Source organism: Kogia breviceps, chromosome 18 (assembly GCF_026419965.1).
Source record: "Kogia breviceps isolate mKogBre1 chromosome 18, mKogBre1 haplotype 1, whole genome shotgun sequence".
Lineage (NCBI taxonomy): Eukaryota > Metazoa > Chordata > Mammalia > Artiodactyla > Physeteridae > Kogia > Kogia breviceps.
In genome coordinates this window covers 38,656,178-38,677,162 of record NC_081327.1, presented here as the reverse complement: position 1 = coordinate 38,677,162, position 20,985 = coordinate 38,656,178, and the positions used below count along the sequence as shown (strand labels likewise).

The window sequence follows — 20,985 nt, the reverse complement described above, 5'->3', positions numbered from 1 at the left end:
GGGAGCAGGATGTTAATATGATTCCAGAGAATCAGCCCACAGATTAACTACAAATTACAGTGGGAAAAATGGGCCTTTCTGGTGCAGATGGTAATCACCACCTTAACTGATGATCAAACAGAGTGTCTCTAGGAGAGGGAAGTCCTGGCGTTATGGGCCTCCTGATGTGATACAGTGAGAAGTCGAGGACATCATCTACATAATATTCTTGCCAAAAATGTTTCCTCTGAATCGAATCATGAGGAAGCAAGTAGAAAAATGCACAATGTGGGGCTTTCTACAAGGCTGCTGGCTTGGACCTTTCAGACCAAAAAAAAAGCCATTGCCTGTGAGAAACAAACAAAAAGGCTATAGGTGTGTGTTTATATGTGTGTATGTGTGAGTGTATGTACATATGTGTGTGGTTGCGAGTATTTGTGTATATATGCATGTGTGTGGATGTGTACACATGTATGTGTGAGGGTGTGTATATGTGTGGCTGTGTATATGTGTACATGTATGTGTATATACATGTGTATACAGGTATGTATAGATGTATGTGTGTGGGTGTGTATATATATATATACATCCGTGTGTGTATGTGGTGTGTATGGATGTGTTTGTTGTATGTCTCTCTGTGCCTTTTTTTTTTCATAGTTAAAATATGTAATTGATTCTGAAGCTTTGAGAAAACATCTATACATTATAAAGTGTTCAGTCAAATGATTCTCGGCCACTTAGATCAAATCTCATGGGAATCAAGTGATGAGATTAATTCCAACTGATGGAAAGCTGAGACTTTGGGATCAGAGCAACAACTGAGTCGGGTTAATTCCTTCTTACTTCTTTGACTCCACAACTTCGCATGCCCACTACGCGCCGGGTCCGTGTTCACGTGGAAACAGCGGTGAATGGGACTTTACGAAGTGGTAGAGAAGGATGGTGCTGAAGAGGCAGCCTGGGGCACTAGAGGAAGCGCGGGGAACCGAGGGGAGCATCACGCACACGCAGTGTCGGGAGAGCCCCCCTCTGCTGACCCTGGTGGACAGGCAGAGGCAAGGAGGGGCAGGGCAGGCTCTCCGGTGGGGCACAGGGGCCAGAGGAGCAGCTAGAATGACGGGAACGCGCAGGGAGCGGGCCAGCCGGGGAGCCGCAAGGGAAAGGGGCGAGTGTCCAGGCTTGATTCGGGACTCCAGGGGCAGCCTGAGGGCATGTGGAGCAGGAGAAGAGCTGCGTCCGCTGGAGCTGGACTGCTCAGCAGCAGCTGCTGCACGGGATGAACCAGGTCGAGAGGGCGAAAAGCAGAGGTGGGCTTCCAATTTACGGTAACTGCGAGCCAGCGGGTAAGGGGTAAGGAAGGCCTGCGTTAACACGGCGGCATGGGGAAGAGAGAAGAGGAGGTGAGTGAGGGCCGGCTGAAAACAGTAAATACAGCTAAACTTGGCAATTGGTAAATAACTTGAGTATACAGAAACAAGCTTGGGAGGGGGGCTGCAAGCCCAGGGCTGGGACGCCGGGAGGCTGAGGAAACGGGAGGCGGCACTCACGTAGCAGACGGCCGCCAGCTCCTGCCGCATGCAGGCCTTTTCTACCAGACCCTGGGCTTTGGCCGGGCTGACACCATGGTCATAAACTGTAAACTTGGTCCCCATGAGGTTGGACCTGAGTTTGCCAATATAACTTTCCCCTTCATGAGATAAATCTGGTGTATCAGTGGAGATAAGGTAGTTGGATGTTTTGCTCTTTTTCCGCTTTCTACCTTCCGATTTTCGTCCTTTTCCAAGTGCATATAGTAGGTGGGCAAAAGCCCCCGATCCATTCCTTTTTTATCCCGAGTTATCCGACACTTTCCCGTGACACCTCGAGGGGCAGGACTGTACGTGGAGCCCTCTAAATTCTCTGTTTCTCCCAGCTGGTTATCGGTGTGCTGGGCTGCAGTTCCAGAAGCTTCTGTATCTGTGGTTGGCTTCTGGCTGGATGCAGAACTGGGCCTCTCTGCCTCTGAATACGACGAAGGAGATCTTGGTGTTTTCCCTTCTCCTTCCTCCCCCCCCAGTCTCCTCCTCATCAAAGTTCAAACCCCCCGAGATACCATGTTTCTGGAGAATCTCCTGAAGATCTCTCTGGCTTGGAAGCAGGGTCCCGAGTGCTATCTCCATCAGCACTTCCTTCAGTATCCTCCTCCGTGGCAGGAGATCCGACTGAGGGAACGTGAAGTCTGGTTGCCACGTCTTGAGCACCTGGCTTCAGGAGGGCAGGGAGACCATCAATGCCGTGCAGGGTGACACTGCTGTGTGGGGCCTGAGGTTCTGCCAGTGGAGCGTGCTCCTTGCTTCCCCCCGGCTTTGACCGACGTGGCGGGGCTTCTGGGTTCGGCTGCACCGTGAGCGGCTCCGGGCGCTTCTTCCCCTGCTTCTTCTCCAGCAGCGCTCTCTGATTATCCAGTTTCGGCTGCTGGAGCTTCATGGTCTCATCCTCAAAGGCACTGTCCCCGCGGGGCCCCGGACGGCGGCGCTCCGAGAGCAGCGACCTTGTCCACACCCATGCGGAGGCCGCTGGGGGCCAGCCTGGCCTGGTCAGTGCCTTTTAAACTTCAGCATGCGTGCAAACTACCTGGCGATCTTGTTAAAAGGCAGGTTTTGATTCAGAAGGTGGGGGCGTTGGGCCTGAGCCTCTGCGTTTCTAACAGTACCTGAGATGATGTGATGCTGTTGGTCTGATAACTGCAGTTTGAAGTAATGGAAGTCTAGATTAAACGAGGTCAGGGAGCACCACCACCTAACACAACGCGTGAACCTTTGTTGGTTTTAGACTCAAAGAAGGAAACAAAAGTGTTTACAAGGGACACTCTAGCTTCCCCAAAGGAACAATTGGGGAAATTTGAATACGTGTTACATATTAGATAAAATTATAAACTTATTGTTAATTTTTCTTATATGATTTTATAGGAGAATGTCCTTATTCTTAGGAGATATTGGCTGAAATACTTTCAAATGATTTATACACCACACACACTTGCACACACACACACACACACATACACATAATAAAGAAAATGTGTAAAATAATCATTAGGGATCAAACGAAGGGAATTCATTGTCCTTTTCTTTAATTTTTCTGTAGGATTGAACATTTTCAAAAAAAAAAGAAGCTTGGGGAAAATGAGGCTGGAAATACGAAATGACCCTTTGGGTTGCTGTGAGGTCAGAGCAGGTGTGTCTCGAGCTCAGATGGTGAACCTGGGGGCGGGTAGTGCTCAGAATGCAGCTCCTCCCTCCCCACTTTATCTCACAAGCTAAGGGGGGGCCCATGAAGGACTCAGAAATTCCTGGTGCCGAGCCCTTTGGGGACCCCCTATTACACATATGGGTTTGCTTCTCAGCTCCCTGCAGGCTTAGGCGTCCATTGCCTGGGGTCTAAGTCTGTTACTTCTTCATTTGTTTTCTTGCTTCCAGTGTTTGGTGGCTTTTGTCTCCTTGCTCATTTTCTTCATGTTAGTTGGTTTATTTTGTCTTATTTTTTAATTAAAAAGACCTTTATTTTTAGAGCAGTTTTAGGTTCATAACAAACTTAGGAGGAAAGCACAGAGCTTCACCCTCACCCCCATCCACAGCTGCCTCCATCGTCAATACCCTCCACCTGTTACAACCGATGAACCTGCATCAGGACATCGTCACCTTAAGTCCATAGTTTATATCAGGGTACATTTCTGGTGTTGTGCTTTTATTTTACTTTCTAAATCCTTTCAGTGGGATTTTGGAAGGGAGAAAAAGTAAATATTGGTGTAAAACTCACGTTCTTTCCCAGAAATCACTTCGTTTTTTCCATGAAAAATTTTTTCTCTCTCCCTGGCCCTGTTGTAGCCTCACTTGTGCAGGAAAGCCTTGCCTTTGCCAGGCATTTGGAGGCTCAGGGAGGCTGCAGGCAGTACCTGGGCTCCCTTTGGATCCCAGAAGGGGGCAAGGGCTGCCCCAAGTGCAGAGTGAGGGCACCCCCTCCCACATTCTGTGCTCACAATGCAGCCTCCTCCCTCCCAGCTTGGGCCCTGGTTCCCTTGTCCCACTGATATGGATTGGACATTTGTGAGTTAAGTTTCTGTGTTGAAATTAATTGTCAGTGCCCAGAGGGGAAAACAAAACACCAGTGAGGAGTGCAAGCTCGGTGGCTGGCTCCCACTTTGGCAGGGAAACACCAGGTTTTCTGTGGACGCTGCAAAGGCTTTCCTCCTTTGAAGTGGGCTTTCTGCTCCATGAAATATTTAATGAAGGCATGTTGCAGATAAGGCTTGAGACACCTCTGAATCTCTTGGCTTCCCTTCTAAAGCGTGCTGCCCCCGGTTCTGTAACAAAGCCAGATGTGCTGGGAGCACCGGCTGGTATCTTGGAGGCCCCGGCGAGGCAGGTTCTCTCCTCTTGGTCAGGTTGGCGCTGACCTTTCCAGAACCCACCGCCCAGCGCTGCGTTGACCCGGTTCCCAGGCATCCATGTCATTTCTGCAGAAGCGGCCTCCAGCCTCATGATCTCTAGGATGAAACATTCCTTCCTGCTGTCTGCCCTCGATTTGCCCGACTTTGGACTCGAGAGCCTTTGTTCTTTCACCCTTAGAGGGCAGAACAGAGACATACCCTGTCTTTGTGATCCTTCTGTTTACAGTTTTACCCAATCCCATGTAAGTGCTTCTCACCCAGCTGGTTCTGAAATACATAAAGCCTCCCCTCCCTTTTGTCCTTTAAGCTGCTTCATGTTGTCCCTTAACTGCTTCCTCTTCAAAGGGCCGTGATTCCCTATCTCCTCAAGCCCCTTCCCCATCCAGCCTTCATAGCTCACATAAAGAACCCGCTTTCTCAAACAGAAATTCAGCCACCTCACTTCCTAGCCTACAGCCAGTCCTTCACTGGTTCTACCACGATGATTAGACTAAATTTTGCCTTCACTCTTGCTAGGTGTTCAGGAGACACTGGTTCGCGGTGTGAATCCATGTCACGTCCACTGCCTGCCTTTTGGGGGCTTGAAGCCCATGACTCCCTGACTCAGACTGCGTGTTTGAAAATGCCGGTTTTATTCCCCACTTTCTCACACCGTGTCGTCCCTCTGTTCACTCGACTGGTATGGACTGGGTGTCTGCTGTGCGCCAAGTACCTCTCTAGATCAGTGCGATCCAATCGAAAGATAATGTGAGCCACGGATGTAGTTCAGACGTTCTGGTAGCTGCCTTAAAAGAGGTAAAAAGAAAAAGATGAAGTTAATTTTGATAATTTATTTAACCTCATATGTCTAAAGTATCATCAATTTTAATGTGTAATCAATACAAAAATATTAATAACGATGGTTTAATTCTTGTTATCATACTGAGTCTTTGAAATCTGGTGTATACGTTACCCGTACAGCACATCTCGGTTAGGACTGCTCACATGTCCAGTGCGGCTTGTGGCCACCGTATTAGACGGCCCGGCTCTGGGGGATAAGATACAGCTGTGTACAGGGCCTCAGACTCCCCACCTTCAGTATGAAATATATAACTAATAAGAATCTGCTGTATAAAAAATAATTAAATTTAAAAAACAAAGAACCCCCACCTTTATGGAGTTTACATTCTATTTAAAGAGACAGTAAACAAGAAAACAACATGGACTGTGATTTCAGGCGGGCAGGCTTTCCCTGTCACTCGTCCATCTCTCACGAAGCTAGCAGCCCGTTGAGTGCTGCCTCTCTCTGAGGTAGTGGTGAAGACCATGGGATAAAGCAGCGGTCCCCAACTTTTTTGGCACCAGGGTCCGGTTTCGTGGAAGACAGTTTTTCCACGGATGCGGGGGGCGGGGATGGTTCGGGCTGGAATGCGAGCGGTGGGGCGCGGCAGCTAAAGCTTTGTCCGCTCGCCTGCCGCTCACCTCCTGCTGTGCGGCCCGGGTTGGGGACCCCTGGGATAAAGGATTGAATCTCGTGTGCCCCTTGCTCTCTGTGATAGGGAGAATAATAACCCCCAGGGACGTCCGCATCCTAATCTCTGGGACCTGTGGATATGTCACCTCAAGTGACAAAAGAAGCTTTGCAGATGTGGTTAAGGTTAAGGAGCTTGGGATGGAGGAGGTGATCCTGAATTATCCCGGGGAGCCGATCTCATCACGGGAGTACTTCAAAGCAAGGTACTTCCGGCTGCAGAGAACCCGAGAGATGACATCATGGGAAGGACGCGGTCCGTGTTGCTAGCTTTTGTGATGGAGGCAGGTGGTCATTAGCCAAGGAATGCAGTGGCCTCTGGGAGCTGGAAAAGGCAAGGAAACAGGGTTTCCCTTAGAGCTGCCAGAAAGGAATGCAGCCTGCTGGCACCTTCATGTTAGCCTGTTGAGACCCACGTTGGACTTCTGACCTCGAGAATTGTGAAATTATAAACGTGTGATGTTTTAAGCCACTAAATTTGTGACAGTTTATTAGGGCAGCGACAGAAAACGAACACACTCGCTTTTGGATTAAGTGATGAATACTTCACCGTTCTGAGATTCAGAAATTAGTTCTGTCTACCTCGTGGGAGTTTTCAGTGGACGGCAGTGAGCTAACGGCTATGAAGCACCCAGTACAGTGTCTAGCCCATCGTAAACGCTCCCTTACTGTCAGCTAACACTACGTGGATTGCTGCGGTTTCTCAGTGGGGCCCGGCCTGGAGCAGGGACTCTGTCCGTGCTGGTTGAATGAACACTGAGTGACTGGCCTTCTATCACTGTCTACCAAGACACAGTCGTCGGCTCCGTAGAGATTGTCTGCCCCATGATGCTGCAGAGTGTGGGACCCGAGGGGATTTGCCTGGCACACAGTCAAACGTGTTTCATTTGAGTCGTTACGCATTTTAATATGTATTGGAAAAATACGGCTGGCACATCGAATCCGTTATTCACAGATAAAGGACAACAAAGTGAACCCATTTTTAAAAAAGTGTTGTGTAAACACTGGCTCCCGTGGTGAGGGCAGTAGGTGAGTGGCTGAAAGCCTGATCTAGTCAGCTGTCCCGTTCTAGGGATGGTGAGACGGAGGCTGGGGGGAGGAGGGTGGCGTGTGGGCTGCCTTGTGGCCGTGAAGCGGCCTCCTCTCTCCACTCCCTGCTTCTGCTCATATCCTGACCTGTTCGGAGTTGGGACCAGCTCTTTACATTCCTTAGAAACCAGTAGTCACTCTCCAGGCACGGAAAGTCACTCTCCAGGCACGGAAAGTGAATCTCCCTCGTGTTGTGGGATTAAGGGACATCCTTGGCTCAGTCTGATCCCCCCTTTACTTATCCAATCTCCAGCCAAGGACTAGGAAATGTACACACAGGACCTTCATATTAGTCCAAACTCTTTTTGGTTGTTCAAGGCTAAACTATGACTAGAGCCAGCTTGGGCAGAGGAATATTTATTGGCTCACGGGCAAGGTAAGGTTGAACAAGCCAACCACAGCACAGAAAGGATGAAGATGCAGCTGGGGTTTGGGCACTTCCCACGGCAGGGGCTCTGCCATCTCTCTGTTCCTCTTTCGTTTCCACTTTCCCCTGTGAATGTCTTCCCGCTGCTCCTGGCCTTCATGTCTCAGCCTGGCTTCTGCCGCTGCCAGATATCAGAGAGGGTCTGGATTTGTTTCCTGGTTCCAATGTGAAGAATCCCAGAGACAAAGTCTATGATTGGTTGGGCTTGGGCTGAATGTCCAATCCTTGACCTATCAGATTGATTGGGCTTGAGTTCAGTGTCCAAGCCTGGACCAATCAGATTGGTTGAACTTAGGTTGAATGTCTAACCCAGGACCAATCAACTGTGTTCATTGGAGATGTTGAGGGGGCAAGGCCAAGGAAGAACATGGCTGCTTTCTCTCAAGCCACAGGATGCTGTTCTGCAAAGGTGGTGGTGTGATGTAGTGGTCAGACCTAGCCAGAGGCAACCTCTGGTCCAGCTTATGGACCTGCAAAGCTTGCTTGCATAGCTCAAACCTCTGCTTCTGCACTTACTAGTCTTTTTTTTTTTTTTTTTTAACATCTTTTAGTCTTTTTACCTCAGGAATATTTCCCATTTCTCTAAGCCTCAGTTCCCACATCTATAAAAGTGGAATTTTGATACTTACTTTGTAAGATGTTATGAGGATTGTGGGAAATAACAGATGAAAATATCTAGTGCACAGTAGGGGATCAAGAAAGTTTTGCTTCCTTGTTTCCCAAGTGGCCAATTTTTCTTCTGGATTTTTGCTTAGGAAGCAGGTTTCTCAGCTCCCGATTGAAACCCTTCTCTTATTATTGCCTCCTGTTGATTGGAAAGAAGCAAGACTAGTTCCCTCCTATAATTTCTTCTTCTAATACTGCTTTTAAAACATACTGGGTTAATGATAATTGGAGAACACCTAGGACATCAAAAAAAAAATGTAGGTCACATTAACAGTGACTGCTGGAGTTCCTGAAATAAACATGATGGGAACTGTCTAGGGAAATGAACATTATGCAAAATGCTAAAAGGAATGGGGAGGAGGTCGGGAAAGGAGGAATCTGCATCTGCTGGGAAAGTGCCTCAGGAGGTCGGCATCTGACCATGGGTCACAAGCTCATACATGGTCCAGAGTGGACTTCTACCTTCAAAAGGGTCTCAGGTCTGCTCTCCAGCAGGACGTCTGGGTGATGGCCTTTGACACGTCACAGACTTCTGAGGACTGGCCCAGGGGGATGATAAGGATATAAAGAAAGCCATCCTCCAGGAGATGAGGAGAGCCTCATCTCTGGGTCATATAGGCCCTCCACCTGCTGGAGAAACCAATCAGATCCTGTATTTAGAGTAGGCTTGGACAAAGGTAAAGGATAATGGCTTTGGGGTGGTGAGGCAGAGAAGAAGTCGTAAAGGAGCAGGGCAGGAAGGGAAGCACTAAAGGGAGACCCCACGCCTTCACCCAGCCACCCATTCCTTTGTCCCTCCATCTGTCAGCCATCCATCATCTGTCCACTTGTCCATCTGCCTTGCTACATACATAATTCACTTCTTCTGTTGGTCTAAGGTGGGGACAAGGTTCATGAGTCAATGCTGGAGAAATGGAAATGAGTTAGACAAGGCCTTTCCTACTTCACCAAGTTCGCAATCATATATTTTGCACAATGCACAGTGAGGAAAGGACTGTATGTATAGAAATAAGAAAATAAGGAAGAATATTTAGAATACAGAGCACATACTAGAAAACCTGATCCATCAGCTCAATTACCCTTGCTTGTTTTTTTTTTCTCCTTGAGATTTGTTCTACGAAGAGCATCCTCATTCCTCTGAGGAAATTTGCCAGATCAACTTGAATTGTGGTGTTCAGAACAATTATTCTCCTTGAAGTACTGCTTCCCTACTTCCTTACCCTTCAAAAACTATTGCATCCTGACCTGCTGGAAAAGGCTAAGGCCAAGGCCCAGCCAGGCTGTTTGTGATTCAGTGTTGGTGAGAGTTGATGCGAGTGCGTGGAAAGAACGCCTGCCCGGGAGTTTGGAGCCTGGGCGTCTAGTCTCTTCGAGCAAGTCTCTTTCTTGGCCCGGCTGTATAATCCTCAGTTTTGCCCAGCTCTGACATTCCAAGGCCCTCACGTTCTTCCACCTGACACCTCTGCGTGCCTTGGCCTGGGTGTTGATACTGATGGGACATCAGTATCCTTCCTGCTCCCTCCACGAGAGGGAATTTTGCATGGTAGACAAGTCGGCGAATGTTTGCATGAGTTACTTTATGCCATCTCCTTAAAAAAAAAAAAAAAAAAAGTCCCTTTGTTGCCCGGATAAAAGACCAACAGTGCCCAGGGTACTTCGAGGACACCAAATCTAGCTGAGAACAGAAGGAAAAGCTTTATATGGTCCTTTAGAAATGTCTAAGTGGCCCTAGAGTATGCCAAGCTCTGCATGAAGCCCTGGACCCCACTGACAAGCTAAGACCCAGTCCTGCCCTTGAGGAACACACGTTCTCCTGGGGAGCTGGGCAGGGGTGCAGATACCGATGCTATGAAAAAGGCTCCGTGCACATGCATCCAGGTGCAGAAAGGTTTCCAGCTGAGGAGGTATGAAGCCAGAGTCTTGAGGCATGCGTGGTAGCAAGATACGGGCAAAGAAATCGGGAAAAGAAAACTCTGCATGAGGGAAGATGTGAAGCTGTGTAACTGAGTGATGGTTTTAATTGCAGGTGGCTAGGTGCTGCTGGCATTTGGGGTTCAAATGAGGAGTAACATCCGTAAAGGCCTTGAACATTAAGCTAAGGAGCTTCAGTTTTATCCTAAACACGAAGAGATTTTGAGGGGTTGAAAGCCCAGAATGAGACGGTATCTTAGTTTGGGTTCCCCTGAAAGCAGAGCCTAAGATGAGTACTTGTGTGTATGTGGTCTATTTGGAGGGTGATCCCAGGAAACAGAAGGGGTGTGAAAAATGATACAGGGAAGGAAGAACAGTGGAAACTGTGTGTTTTTGAGCTGATACCAACTATGGGCAAGGCAGATCTCCGTCTTGCTGGGGATCCTTTAATGAAGCGTGTAGAACGCGCCCCAGAATTGTCCCACTGAAGGTAGGAAGCAGGGGGCATTTATCCGCTGACTCCCGTCCATCATTCATTGAAGGTTACCCTCAGAGGCAATGATTCCTTGCACGTGCAGCTGTTTGCCTGTAACATTAGTTACATCCCATCTGCACTGCGAGCCCTGCCCTCACTGCCTCTCTCAGAGCACTTTTCACATGTGGACGTGGAGAGTAAATTACCATAGATGTCAAAGGACCGTGCGTGACCTTCTCTCTGCCCGGCCTCTCCCTTGTGTGATGGTCATTTTTACAGTCAAATGACTTTTAATCAATCATGGGCTCAGCTGACTCTGTGAGTCCAGAGAAAGCCCAGAGGTAGAAAAACAGAGAAACATCACAGCGTGCCCTGGAGGTGGGATACTGCATATGCGCGTGGCACCTTCCATCGTGGCTGCCTTTTACTCGGGTGAGCTTCAGGGATGTGGAGCATCTTCTACACACATGGTTAGATTTGCCTTTTAGAACATCACTTTGGTCTTAGTAAGGAGTATGGATTGGAGGGCGCAGACCGGCAGCAGCAGACATTATCTTATGGGAGAAATTCTCCAGTAATTATCTCAAGCCCAATCAAAGGCATGTGATTTGAATGTTCTCAGCGGCAAGTTTGGTGCTTCTCTAAGAAAAATCCAGGGAAACGGTGGGAGTGGCTGTCTCCAAGAGGGAGACTGAGGGTGAGAAGTTCACGTTATCTGGGTCTATATTAAAGGATATTTTTCTCTCAACTCGTTGGGTCTTGAGAGTTACCCTTGGAGGTGTTCAACAGCAAGATAAGTGGGGTCAGATAACAAGGAGGCAATTGAACTTTTGACCATTCCCCTTTTCCAGAACCTCTGGAAGGCAGGTAAATATTTATGGACTCAGAGCAACACCTAGTTATGGAGTTGGAACCTCTGTCTTATTGCAGTGGTACAATTCAGGCATTCACCTTGTTGGGCAGAAATTAAAGATTAAATCAGAGCTTTCAAATATCCTGTGGGATATATTGCTATAAATGTGGAGCATCCATATCAGATGCCTTTGGTCCGGAGAAAGAAAGGTTACCTTAATTTTTTTTTTTCTTGTGGAGATATAACATTTAAACCCTACAGAGCTTGTCCTCTGCATTTCCAGTGTCTACCATGTAACCGGGGGTAATTCTTCTCTTTCTTTTACCTTTTCTACCTGCAGTTTGGAGGAAATAGCTCTTCATTGCTTTGAAAAGCATCTTTGCCTAGACTCTAGGGCAAAGAAATTCCTTTTGCTACTCCCTGGCCATAAAAATGCTGGGAAACGCAGGACAGAGCCGGGTCTGCAGAGCAATTACTAAATGTCATGCTTTTCGCTGGAAGTGCTTGGGCCATGGCTATGGAGTTGGCCTTTGTAGGAACTGGATGGAGTCTGGTCTTATTTCTTGCAACTAGGTTGTAAAGATGTCTGCAATTACAGGTCAGTTCTCTGAGCCATTGCTGGCATGTAAATAATGCCCGTCTGTCCTTCCAGCCCTGCCCTCACTGCCTCTATCAGAGCACTGCACACATGTGGACATGCAGAGTAGGGGACCGTAGATGCCAAAGGACCATGCCTGACCTCTTCCCTCTGCCTGACCTCTTCCTTGTGTGGTGGTTGGTTTTAGAATCAGGTAAGTTTTAGTCAGTCTTTTCTCCACGGACAGCCAGTTTAATCTTCCTAGGGCAACAACTCGAGCACTTTGTCTGTGTTCATGGAATAGAGCAATCAAGGAAGGCTTCCTCTCAGTGATATTTTCATGGGATTCTGTAATTTGCATGTAGTACGTGCTCAGTAAACATGTGTTGGATGAACAAAGGAATGAATGAATGGGATGTAGCAAGATGCTAGGCACTGGAAGAGAAGGTGCTGAAATATCAATGGTGACTAGGGCCAGGGACATAATTTGCAGGGCCCGGTGCAAAATGAAAACACGCGGTCCCTTGTTCAAAAGTGAAGAAATTCAAGATGGCAAACAACATGAGACCATTAAACAAAGCGCAGGAGCCTTCTGTGTGCAAAGAAGCCCTTTGTGACTGCACAGGTTGAATGTCTGTGCACCTGGCTTTGATGGTGACTATCTCTGAGGACTGGGATCCTGGAGTGAGCATATCCATACTTGGAACATTCTCTGTAGTAAACATGAATACTTTTTTAATAATCAGAAAAGAATTATTCTAAAAACCTATAGAATAATAAGAGCAGCTGTATGTAGTCTGGACCATGAGTCAGGAGATCTAGATTCTAACCTTGATTCCCTTGCTGCTTAACCTTTGCTGAGCCTTGTCTACTCTGGTTTTGATTTCCTCCCTGGGATGGCAAGGAAGAGGTCCCAGGCCTCCTCCTGCCCGGTGATTCTTGGATGCTAAGATTATCACCAAGGAAACATACCCTGAGAGTTTCTTGGACACAAAGGTTAGGAAACCATGGAAGGGCAGGTCTGCCAACATTTCCTCTGAATTGTCCTTGGAAACATTCCTGGCCAGGCTATCAGGAGCATAACCCTCTCTGTGAAAATATCTTGCGGCCAGAAGCTGCTGGTCTCCAAGGGGAGGGAGGCTTTGTGTGGTTCTCAGTCGGCAAAGGGGAAGAGGACAGAGGAACCAGCCGCTGCCTGTCATTCTCACCCAACACGCTGGCCCGGGGCGGGGACGGGCGGCAAGGGGGCGATCTGTGGCACGCAGTCCCCTGTTTTCTTACAGCAATTGCATGAAGACTACAAATATTTGAGCTGATTGTACTCCCTTACATGCAGCAATGAATCATCTGGTGATGAGAGGCCTGAAATATGCCAGGATGAAATTAACGTCAATTGAAACAGAAAATGGATTCTAGCTCCCACCACAATGAGCTTTAGAAGAGGGACCCTGGGAGCCCGAAGCTGACTGCTGCTATTCTTAGCGGCAAAAAATGCCTACGCCACCGCTGTTGCTTTTTCTATTTTTATTTTCTTAAAAAGCTTCTTTTCAGCCCCTCCTGTGGGGGCACCTTCTAATCAGACTTTGTCTGGCTGAGGTTCCTTCTTGACGTTTTCGATCTCTGGGGGAAAAAAATATAAGAAAAAGGAAACTAGCACAAACCTTTAGAATCTAAAGGAGAAGAAAAATGAGGAATTGCATCCCCCCCCCCCACCAAAAAAAACCCTCAAAACGCAACAACATTGGAGGTTCACTCTTCCCTTGAGTGCTAGATGACTTCAGGTGTTTAACAATTAATGTTTTCAGGGGGCAACGCAATGTTGCAGCGTTAACCAGTGTTACCTGCCCTTCGTTTCCTTTCCACCACACTTCCCTGCCAGTCATGCATTTCTTTACTGGCTTTTGAATGTCGAAAACCAGGCCCTGCAGAAAGCAGAAGGAACCCACGCCTAGAAACAGATTGGGGAGGATTCGTGGGGAGTCCAAGCAAGGCTTCCTATTGTAGAATCAGAAGAGGATGCCTTCGGTTGACGAGAGCAGACCTGGGAGGGGTGGGAGGTGCACTGTGAATGTAGATGCTGATGGGTCTCTGAGAAAAGTCTGGAGGTTTACGAGACCCTCCTCAACCCTGGAGATGCCCAGCAGGGGGGGGCCCAGCTCCCTGCGCCCTTCCACTGCTGATGGCTGGCCGCCAAGGCCCACTCTGGAGAGTCCTGCCCACGTGTCCCAGCCACCCAGTGCAGCACGTTGGGTGACCAGAGCCAGATCAGAGTCAGCCCAGATCCTCTGGGCAGGGATATAAGTTTCTGGAGTTAGAGAGACCCAGGGGGGGCTCCGGTCAGCCTAGCACTTAACTTATCTGAACTTCAACCTACTCAGGTTTGAACTGGGGTTCGTGCAGCATACTCAGCAGAGAGGGGATGGCGTTGAATTATAAAGCAGATAAAGCCCCTAGCTCTGGGCTCAGCATGTGGTTGCTGGCGGAGGGCAGAGTCCACCGTGTGCTGGCCCGTGAGCACCCTTCTCCCTGGCTCTGGCCTGAGAGTTGGGCCGGTGCCCCAGCCTCGCCCCTGCCTCACTGTGACTCCATCCAAGCTTCTTCAGCACCCAGCCTCGCTTGAGACCGAATCCACTTTAAGAAGCAAAGAGGTCCAGAGCCAGGAGCTTTTGGAGACCATAGCGACATTTTTTTTTTTTTTTTTTTTTTTTTCCTCTCAAAATGAGAAATATGTTCTGGAAACAGGAAAACCCGACCTCTAAAAGGAGGGCAGTGCCACAGCAAGTGCTGTATCGACCAGCCTGGTGTTTAGGGGATAAACCGTGTGGGTTGGAGCCTGTATCCGGCACTTAAGATTGAACAGCTGGGGCACGTCACTCACCTTCACCTCTCTGTGACTCGGTTTCCTCATCAGTAACTGGTGATGATGACTGAGCTCACAGGGTTGTGAGGATGTCCTGAGTGAACTCATGGCAGGTGCCTACGGGGATGCCAGGCACCCAGCAAGAGTGTCCAGGAAGTGCTGGCTGCTACTATGGTTCTAGTATGTTACCTGGCTGCCCCTTCTTTTGTCTTGGTTTGGCTTGCCCATCGAATTAGGCTCTCCGGGCGGGGGCGGGGGCAAGGGTCGGGTCTTTTCTCTGGCATCTCTAAGGAAGAGGGCTTTTCCATGAGGACCCCTGGGCCTGGAGGGCCATTTGGAGCTGAGCCTGCTCTGGGGACCGGGGACCGCGGTGGCTGCCCTGGCTTCTCCTCCCCGCTGTGCCTTTGACTTTTCATCCTCTCCTCTGCCTTTGCCTCTCCTGCTTCCTCAGAACTTGGCTTCCCCGGGTCTGTCCATGACCTCTTCACTTCATCTTTGAGAGCTCCTTGAGATGGACTTCAGAAGCAGATCCTGAAATGAAAATTCGAGTACCAGTGCTTATTTGGAAGGTGATTAGAGGACATAGCAGAAAGGGGGCGAGGAAGGGTGAGGAAGGCATGAGCAAGGCGGCCAGTAAAGGATGTGTTATCAAGCAGGTTATTACTTTGAACAACTGGAGCCTAATCCCTTTGGGGAACCTGGGCCATCAGTGTGGAGTATGTGTCTCCAAGGCAGTCTACACAGGGAGCCAGAGAGCCGGGGTATGTATACATCACATCTCACTAGTCATTTTCAGGGCAGCTCTGGGGGCACTAACCTTCAGCACTCGCCACCTCCTCTGTGTGTTGGCCAAGCACGCTCCTGCAGGGAGAGTTACAGGAGTTTGTCAGAAGCAGCTTTCAGCATATAGAGGTAAGGATCTAGAGGGCATGGGCAGGGGGCATCCAGGACACCTGCTATACCCGTCACTGCTAACTGACCACTCCTCTCTCTGTTTTGCAATTCCAGATATGGGGTGGGGGAGGAGAGAGAGTGAGGAGGAAGTAGGGAACACAAGAGGGAGGGAGGGAAGTGAAAGGGAGCGAAAGAGGAGAGAAGGAGGGAGAGAGAATAAGAATGGGAATGGATATATGAACTTGAGAGAGCCGTGCCATCTCTGCTGCATCCTCGATCTGGTCAGCTATGGACAGGAAGGAGGGATTGTATGCTCCACCTGGGGCTGTGAGAGGGGCATGTCCATCCAAATGGACAATGGGTTATTCCTTTTAGACATCTTTCTTTATATGATTTCTTCCTATAATCTCCCACGGGCCAGGGTGACAGAAGTGGGCGTGTTCTGGCAGCTTGAGGAGAAGGGAGGTGAAATCCAATGGTCTCTGTCCCGTTCTACTTTTCCCAGCATCCGCATCAGCAAGCTACACTGGATTCCTTCCTGTGTGACAGCTGAGGCGATGAAAAGTCACATATACCCAGATGAAGCCCTGGGATAGTGGCTAGCCCAGAGCAGTTGTTTCACCTTAAAACAAGCCTCTTCTTGGCTGTGTCATCACCATGAGAGAAGTCACACATGGCTGTGATGTTTTCTCTCTCTTTTGCAAAGAAATGGAAGAGGAAGTAACAGCTTCCACCCCTGACACTTTTCTTGCTCTGGGGTAAGTCACAGCTAGGAATGGAAAAATATCTTAGCCAAACTCTACCAGATGAAAAATGAACCAATTAAAAACAATAAATTTATTTATTTTATGTATTTATTTACTTATTTTGGCTGTGTTGGCTCTTCGTTACTGCACGCAGGCTTTCTCTAGTTGTGGTGAGCGGGGGCTACTCTTTGTTGCAGTGTGCGGGCTTCTTATTGCAGTGGCTTCTCTTGTTGCGGAGCACGGGCTCTCGGCGTGTGGGCTCAGTCGTTGTGGCACGTTGGCTCAGTAGTTGTGGCTTGCGGGCTCTAGAGCGCAGGCTCAGTAGTTGTGGCGCATGGGCTTAGTTGCTCCGCAGCATGTGGGATCTTCCCGGACCAGGGATTGAACCCGTGTCCCCCGCATTGGCAGGTAGATTCTTAACCATTGCACCACCAGGGAAGTCCCTGAATCAAGATTTGATATTCTGGAAGCAGAATCATTTTTCAGGATGCTTGGGAAGGACTCTCCTAGAACAATGATATACAAACTTAAATGAGCACACAGGTGACCTGGTGATCTTGCAAGGATGCAGATTCTGATTCAGTGGGTCTTCGATGGAGCCAGAGAATCTGAAATTTATAACAAGCTCCAAGGCAGTACCCAAGCTGCCAGTCTAAGGGCTTTGAGTTGCAAGGGCATGACCTTTAGATTTAGACATACCTGGATTCAAATCCCAACTCTGCTGCTTTCTTGCTGGGGGAGGTTGAGCGAGTTATTTCGCTTCTCTGAGCTTCAGTTCTTTGACATTGAGAACGTGGAACAGAATTCTTACATCTTACAACACATGCACCGTTCTACACTCTATTCCATTGCAATTCAGTAACGTGACATTATTTCCCTTCTTCCTCTGGTCATCTCTCCACTCTAGGCAGTGGTATCTGCCAGTTTCAATCAACATCAGGGGGGGCCTCAGACTGAAGACCAGCCTGAGGCAGATGCAGGCTTGTGGAGGGGTGCTGTGAAGTGTGGGCATTTCACTGCTGGCTAGAACACCAGTGTGGCTGTCTTTAAGAAACAGGAAAGTGAATTCAGATAGCAGGTGGGGTCAGGAATTCAGCCCATCCTGGGGAACCTGGTTGGGATCTGGCCACCCCACCCTTGCTCTGTTCATGGAGCATCCTCTGGAATCCATTTCCTGACTCTCAGCTCATTTCTGATTCTTCCCTGGTCCTTTACTCCCACTCCTACCAACATGCTCAGTTTACAAGCACTCCTGGTCTTGAGCTGCAAGGGCTACCTCTCCCCGGGTAATCTTAACCCAAGGAAAGACCTTCTTTCCGTTGGTCCCCTGATTTCCAGGGCAATGAGCAATTCCCTCTCTGAGTCTCAGCTTCCCCATCTGTACAATGTTGAGTCTACTTCAAGCAAGATCTACATACTTACTAGCTCTTTCTTCGTCAATGGGCTCAACTAGAGCAGTCCCTATATGGTTTTTCTCCTAAACTCCATTCATCAGTCTTCCTTGTTCTTCATCACTGACCGTTTACTCCATATCCTGCCTCATTTCCAGGCCCTGTAGATGGAGGGCTGCCATATTCACATAAAATGGTGCACCCTGGAGTTGTGCAGTGCACAGCCTGCACAGATGTACATTGGAGCCTTGCATGGACCTATCGCCTTTGAGACGGTATCCCGTACTCTAGGTTCCAAACTCATCCCAGACCCACTCCCAGATCCTAAAACCCCAGTGTGGACCAAGTGCCTGGCTCTCCCTCAACCTAGGGAGTTGAGCTCCAGAGTAGAGTTGGAGAGGATGGGTGCAAAAAAGGTAGGGTGCAAGTTGTGTGTGCATGAAGCCAAATGACAAAGCCAGCACTCAGTACTGTAGGACTTTCTTGGGCCCTACATCTCAGGCTTAACGTCATGACTCAGTATATATTAGGATGTGATGTTCTTCAGAAAGCTGTCTTGCTCAGCCTAGAAATACCACCTTGACTCAATTAATTTTGGTCACTAGATAACACGCTCTAGTTGTTTAATAAGCGTTGGTCTATTTTGTATCCATAGCAGGAAATACCAGTTAGGCCTCCATCAGCCACAGCACCTAATGCCAGTCCCCCTTGAGGGAATTTACTTGAATAGTTTTGTTTCAGTGTCACTGTTCATGTTTCAGTGTCATTGTTCTTGCCAGCAAGAGGTCTATGAGATCACGCATTTCATTTCATGCTGGAGTTACATAAAGGAGAGTTGATAAATAAACCATATTTAGTGGAAGAAATAGAAATGTGCAATGCTTTTCTGACCGAAGGAATATCTCTGGACACGTGAGCAAGGGGAAGAAGTTGTGGTGTGTGGATGTAAGACTGAAGCACATGCATTCAGTGGTTCCCTGCTGTCTAGAATCAGGACAGCAAATCAAAAGCAAGGGTGCTATGGCGCCCTGGAGCTGGCTTGTGCCAGTTTGTGATAGCCAACTGGGTACGTTTCTTCCCAACTCTGCTTTCAGTGATGTCATGTTGAGGGCTTGTGATTAGCCATGGGGAGAGCATTTTTACCATGGAAATTGGCCAGTGACACACATCAGGGCTTTTCTTCTTTTTAGAGAGCAGTTGTTAAATATTTACTAGCATACTACTGCAAATGGATTGCCATTGCACCCCGCCCCCATCCATGGCAGACCTCACTAATGGATTCTAACACATTTTCCCCCTGTTGAGCTACAGATGAGGCTCAGAATCCTTTCCAATACATTTTCTAGGTAGCAATTACCAATGAATTGGTGTCAGGTCATGGAGTAAAACTCACTCACTAAAGTCTTACCTTGGTCCGGCATGTCTTGAAAAGGACCTCTAAATGGTGTAGAACAGTAGACCTCAAACTTTTAGATTTTATAAACCTTTAAAATGTCCAAAAATATTTTTGGAGCATGTTAGAATAACCAACTTATTATTTGGCTGAGAAAGGACAAACAAAGCAAAGGAATAACAACAAAATATCTTCCACCTTCTACCATCATCATTTCATTAAAGGACATTTTAACACCACCCTCTAGATATCAAGTATATAAAAGAAAATTCCATTAAAGTGAATAATTACCTCTTCATTTTCCTCATTTTCCACCTTCCAACGTAAACTTTCTCTTGGATGAGGCTAAAGTCCATGGGCGCATGTTTGGGAACAAGCTTTCAGAGTTCTGGGGCCTGAAGCCGACAACTGGAAGCAAAGCTGCAGGGATAGTTGAATAATATAGTGCACGTGAAAATACTATTTTCAATGGGGAAAAGGGTTTTACAAAATTTAACAATCTTACATTTTTGTAGCCACTTTTATTCATTACTGTCCATTTCTCACTAGCTAGACGAACTCAGAGAGTACTGCCCCCGTGTTAGTAGAAATTTAGAATATAAACTAAATCCTAATATTTTTTATAGTTTGCTTGATGAGACCTGGAGCAGTGAGATGGTCTGTTTATATCACTGGATTCTTTATAATATTAGGAATGAAGTCAGTGTATTCAAGAAAGGGGATGACTCAAAAGTCTACAATGAATAAATGCTGGAGAGGGTGTGGAGAAAAGGGAACACTGTTGGTGGGAAAGTAAATTGGTGCAGCTTCTATGGAGAACAGTATGGAGGTTCCTTGAAAAACGAAAAATAGAGTCAGCATATGATCCTTCAATCCCACTGCTGGGCATATATCTGGAAAATATGAAAACTCTAATTCAAAAAGATATTGTACATGCACCCCAGTGTTCATAGCAGCACTATTTACAATAGGCAAGACATGGAAACAACCTAAATGTCCACTGACGGATGAATGGATAAAGAAGATGTGATATATATATATATATATATATATATATATATATATATATATATATATGAATATTACTCAGCCATGAAAAAGAATGAAATATTGCCATTTGCAGCAACATGGATGGACCTAGAAATTATCATACTAAGTGAAGTAAGTCAGACAGAGAAAGACAAATATTATATGCTATCACTTATACGTGGGATCTAAAAAAATAGCACAAATGAACTTATTTGCAAAACAGAAACAGACTCACAGACACAGAAAACACATTTATGGTTACCAAAAGGGAAAGGACAGAGAGATAAGTTGGGAGTATGGAATTAACAGGTGCATACTACCATAAAGAAAATAGATGAACAACAAGGTTTTACTGTGTAGCACAGGGAACTATATTCAGTATCTTGTAATAAACTGTAATGGAAAAGAATCTAAAAAAGAATAAATATATATGTATATATGTGAATCACTTTGCTGTACACGTGGAACTAACAATATTGTAAATCAACTCTACTTCAATTTAAAAAAAAAGAAAGGAGATAACTAAATCTTTGTTCACTTGTATATTCAACTAACATTTCAAAGGCACATGACAAGCATCTTTCTGCAGCCACCTCCTTTTCCCCACTGCCCCCCACCCCTGACCAGTGTTCTTTCCTCCAGTCTGGCTCCTGCCACGTGGCAGCTCAGTATATCAAACTAAGAGGCACGTCTGCTCAGGTCACTCCCCTGCTTAAAGTCCCAGTAGCTCCATCTTGTCTTCAGGGGGAATCCCAAACT

The 20,985-nt window shown here is 47.4% G+C and overlaps 1 long non-coding RNA gene and 1 pseudogene across 1 annotated transcript in view; one reads left to right on the top strand and one right to left on the bottom strand.

Moving 5' to 3' along the window:
• The window catches only part of LOC136793009 (uncharacterized), a 248,421-nt gene that overhangs the window by 67,324 nt on the left and 160,112 nt on the right, over nt 1-20,985 (top strand). The window lies entirely within an intron of this gene.
• Nucleotides 852-3,602, bottom strand: LOC131744379 (tubby-related protein 3-like; annotated as a pseudogene).